The sequence below is a fragment of the Schistocerca gregaria genome, unplaced genomic scaffold, assembly GCF_023897955.1.
Source record: "Schistocerca gregaria isolate iqSchGreg1 unplaced genomic scaffold, iqSchGreg1.2 ptg000643l, whole genome shotgun sequence".
Lineage (NCBI taxonomy): Eukaryota > Metazoa > Arthropoda > Insecta > Orthoptera > Acrididae > Schistocerca > Schistocerca gregaria.
The window spans coordinates 92,501-97,500 of NW_026062029.1; the positions used below are offsets into that span (position 1 = coordinate 92,501).

At 54.2% G+C, this 5,000-nt stretch overlaps 2 non-coding genes across 2 annotated transcripts; both read right to left on the reverse strand.

Annotated features, from left to right (window-relative positions):
- Positions 1–54: 54 nt before the first annotated feature.
- Positions 55–209, reverse strand: LOC126317762 (5.8S ribosomal RNA). The gene has a single exon (XR_007556888.1). It is a non-coding gene; the product is annotated as a 5.8S ribosomal RNA (ribosomal RNA).
- A 361-nt stretch (positions 210–570) lies between these two features.
- LOC126317767 (small subunit ribosomal RNA) lies at positions 571–2,463 on the reverse strand. The gene has a single exon (XR_007556893.1). It is a non-coding gene; the product is annotated as a small subunit ribosomal RNA (ribosomal RNA).
- Between the last annotated feature and the right edge of the window lie 2,537 nt (positions 2,464–5,000).

The window sequence follows — 5,000 nt, forward strand, 5'->3', positions numbered from 1 at the left end:
ACACTCCCACGTCTCCGAAGCGGGACAAACGCCGCGCGCTTCAGTATACGTAGCCGACCCTCAGCCAGACGTGGCCCGGGAACGGAATCCATGGACCGCAATGTGCGTTCGAAACGTCGATGTTCATGTGTCCTGCAGTTCACATGTCGACGCGCAATTTGCTGCGTTCTTCATCGACCCACGAGCCGAGTGATCCACCGTCCTGGGTGATCTTTTCCTTTTCAGTCTCCCACTGTCTCTTTCAAGACAGTAGCATTTGCGGGACTGAGGCGTCTGACGGCCCCTGTTCCACTATTTTTTTGTGTCCAACGGCCTCACAGCCGATGGGCGTCGTACGGCTCCACACCGGAGCGGACAGGCACTCGGGCGAACGTCATTCAAAACCGGCGCCAGGCGCCAGGTACCGCAGGCCAGCCGCTCCAGAGCTTCAGCGCTCGTACCACACAACAACAACACTTCCGCTAGTTTTGAGAGGCACGCGTGGTTCCGCACGCGGCGCACGGCCACTGCCGTACAGGTAGCGTGTTGCGCGACACGACACGCACATCGAAAGACATGCAGTCTAGTCGGTAATGATCCTTCCGCAGGTTCACCTACGGAAACCTTGTTACGACTTTTACTTCCTCTAAATGATCAAGTTTGGTCATCTTTCCGGTAGCATCGGCAACGACAGAGTCGATGCCGCGTACCAGTCCGAAGACCTCACTAAATCATTCAATCGGTAGTAGCGACGGGCGGTGTGTACAAAGGGCAGGGACGTAATCAACGCGAGCTTATGACTCGCGCTTACTGGGAATTCCTCGTTCATGGGGAACAATTGCAAGCCCCAATCCCTAGCACGAAGGAGGTTCAGCGGGTTACCCCGACCTTTCGGCCTAGGAAGACACGCTGATTCCTTCAGTGTAGCGCGCGTGCGGCCCAGAACATCTAAGGGCATCACAGACCTGTTATTGCTCAATCTCGTGCGGCTAGAAGCCGCCTGTCCCTCTAAGAAGAAAAGTAATCGCTGACAGCACGAAGGATGTCACGCGACTAGTTAGCAGGCTAGAGTCTCGTTCGTTATCGGAATTAACCAGACAAATCGCTCCACCAACTAAGAACGGCCATGCACCACCACCCACCGAATCAAGAAAGAGCTATCAATCTGTCAATCCTTCCGGTGTCCGGGCCTGGTGAGGTTTCCCGTGTTGAGTCAAATTAAGCCGCAGGCTCCACTCCTGGTGGTGCCCTTCCGTCAATTCCTTTAAGTTTCAGCTTTGCAACCATACTTCCCCCGGAACCCAAAAGCTTTGGTTTCCCGGAGGCTGCCCGCCGAGTCATCGGAGGAACTGCGGCGGATCGCTGGCTGGCATCGTTTATGGTTAGAACTAGGGCGGTATCTGATCGCCTTCGAACCTCTAACTTTCGTTCTTGATTAATGAAAACATACTTGGCAAATGCTTTCGCTTCTGTTCGTCTTGCGACGATCCAAGAATTTCACCTCTAACGTCGCAATACGAATGCCCCCGCCTGTCCCTATTAATCATTACCTCGGGTTCCGAAAACCAACAAAATAGAACCGAGGTCCTATTCCATTATTCCATGCACACAGTATTCAGGCGGGCTTGCCTGCTTTAAGCACTCTAATTTGTTCAAAGTAAACGTGCCGGCCCACCGAGACACTCAACAAAGAGCACCCTGGTAGGATTTAAACGGGGTCCGCCTCGGGACGCGAAAGCACCCCTTCGGCTCGCCCCACCGGCAGGACGTCCCACGATACATGCCAGTTAAACACCGACGGGCGGTGAACCAACAGCGTGGGACACAAATCCAACTACGAGCTTTTTAACCGCAACAACTTTAATATACGCTATTGGAGCTGGAATTACCGCGGCTGCTGGCACCAGACTTGCCCTCCAATAGATACTCGTTAAAGGATTTAAAGTGTACTCATTCCGATTACGGGGCCTCGGATGAGTCCCGTATCGTTATTTTTCGTCACTACCTCCCCGTGCCGGGAGTGGGTAATTTGCGCGCCTGCTGCCTTCCTTGGATGTGGTAGCCGTTTCTCAGGCTCCCTCTCCGGAATCGAACCCTGATTCCCCGTTACCCGTTACAACCATGGTAGGCGCAGAACCTACCATCGACAGTTGATAAGGCAGACATTTGAAAGATGCGTCGCCGGTACGAGGACCGTGCGATCAGCCCAAAGTTATTCAGAGTCACCAAGGCAAACGGACCAGACAAGCCAATCCGATTGGTTTTGATCTAATAAAAGCGTCCCTTCCATCTCTGGTCGGGACTCTGTTTGCATGTATTAGCTCTAGAATTACCACAGTTATCCAAGTAACGTGGGTACGATCTAAGGAACCATAACTGATTTAATGAGCCATTCGCGGTTTCACCTTAATGCGGCTTGTACTGAGACATGCATGGCTTAATCTTTGAGACAAGCATATGACTACTGGCAGGATCAACCAGGGAGCTGCGTCAACTAGAGCTGAGCAGCCGGCCGCCCGGGAGTGTGTCCCGGGGGCCCGCGCGAACACGCAAGCGTCCGCTCAATTATTCTGCAAACAGGAGGAGGCCGAGCTCCCCTGCACGATACACCTCGAAACCCTCTCAGGTCCCGGCGGCGCGCAGCGCCGTCCTAGGTACTTGGTCGGTTTCGAGAGAGGCGCAATCGCCCGGAGTTAGGCGAGTAGACGGTTTTAGTGCGAACACCCTTGCTCCCAACTGAGCTTGCCGCTGCCGACAGAGGCCCGGGAGCGTGCTGTCGTGGCATTGCCGGCGGGAGACAACACGCGCCACCTATGGTGACCGGCAGCTCCAACGCCAGCGCCACACAAGGGCAAAGCCCCACTTGGGTGCAGAAGCGAACTCTCCCAGCACAGCGCACGCGCCAACACGTCCGCACAACTGCGATACAAACCACCTGCGAGAACCGCTGGGGCGACCGAGCAGCAGACGGCGTCGCGGCGCCGAGTGCCAGGCGGCGGCGCATCCTCAACGCACACAGTCCTCAATCAGACCAGCACACTGCAGATGTCCACCGCGCTTCGCACCGGGCTCGGCTGAACCAACTTTGGCCGCCAGGCGCCGCGTGCAGGGTGCGCCGCAGCGTAGCTGCACCGCCTGCCGGGCCCGTCGGCTGGCGCTCCTGCCACTCGGCGCCCCCCACCAGCCGCCTGTTGCGCGTGCGCCCACGCAGCGCGCGGCCAACACGCCGGGCGGCCCCCCTTCACCGGCCGGGAACAGTCCCACCAAGCCACCGCCGCGTATCGCTTCATACCCACATGGACCTAGTCACGTGTGTGGATGTGGCGGGTACCGCTGAAACAACCGGTTAATAGCTGTACCGATCGTCGCCATCACAGATTCACCTCCAGCGTGAACAACCGCTCAACAACGGATTTCCAGTTCATTTGCGTATCTTGGGCAGTAAACGTAGATGTCCACCTACATTTGCGAATTCAACAATTCTTGCATGCCAGGATGTCATGTGTCACGACACGCTACATCAGACCACATACACACTGCGACATGTGCAGAAGAGAACACGTGGAAGGTGGCCCGCGCACGTATGCGATGTCCCTTCCGCGATCCACTGTCAACCGGCATCTGCGGCATGTCCCAGATATGGAACGCGGTCCACCAGGGTAGCACTTTGTGTGAGGCAATACGACAAAGTCGGAATACACGCGTCACTACATCAGACGGCTCACGCTGACCTGACCTGACCTGACCTGACCTGACCTGACCTGACTCACCGCACCACCACCCCCAGCGACCCAGGGTGACATACAATGCGTTCGTACGTTCCTCCCACACGCCTCTACGGCGTACCACAGTGCAACCTAGCTGTTATTGGGAGACGAGACAAGTAGCATCGAGCACAACATATGGAAATTGAGATTCGACACCGTTGGGCACAGCCAGCGTACGGTCACACGTATCACACTACTTCACTCTGTACGTAACGACCGATGATCGGTACAGCGTGTGGGTTACGCGTACGACATCAGCGGACAATGGACACAGACCATACCACGACGTACACTGAGGGCGTCGACATCTGAATGCAACTGAACAGCTGCGAGGCTCATTTAACACTCAAACGCCAGACCGACCAGCTTGAGAGGACAGAGACACAAAGAGGGGGACAGAGGGGGGGGGGGCGGCGATATAGTCCTATTGCAGTACAATTGACAGTGGATAGCGGGAATATGTGGAAAGTAAGCAACACTCGCAAGACATCTACATGAGGATAACAACGACACCAGAGATTCCGAGCAGTGAACTATGTTAGGCAAAGGGACAACGTGGGTTAGGTTAAGGGACAACGTGGGTTAGGTTAAGGGACAACGTGGGTTAGGTTAAGGGACAACGTGGGTTAGGTTAAGGGACAACGTGGGTTAGGTTAAGGGACAACGTGGGTTAGGTTAAGGGACAACGTGGGTTAGGTTAAGGGACAACGTGGGTTAGGTTAAGGGACAACGTGGGTTAGGTTAAGGGACAACGTGGGTTAGGTTAAGGGACAACGTGGGTTAGGTTAAGGGACAACGTGGGTTAGGTTAAGGGACAACGTGGGTTAGGTTAAGGGACAACGTGGGTTAGGTTAAGGGACAACGTGGGTTAGGTTAAGGGACAAATTGAGTTAGGTTAAGGGACAACGTGGGTTAGGTTAAGGGACAAATTGAGTTAGGTTAAGGGACAAATTGAGTTAGGTTAAGGGACAAATTGAGTTAGGTTAAGGGACAAATTGAGTTAGGTTAAGGGACAACGTGGGTTAGGTTAAGGGACAAATTGAGTTAGGTTAAGGGACAAATTGAGTTAGGTTAAGGGACAAATTGAGTTAGGTTAAGGGACAAATTGAGTTAGGTTAAGGGACAAATTGAGTTAGGTTAAGGGACAAATTGAGTTAGGTTAAGGGACAACTTGAGTTAGGTTAAGGGACAACTTGAGTTAGGTTAAGGGACAACTTGAGTTAGGTTAAGGGACAACTTGAGTTAGGTTAAGGG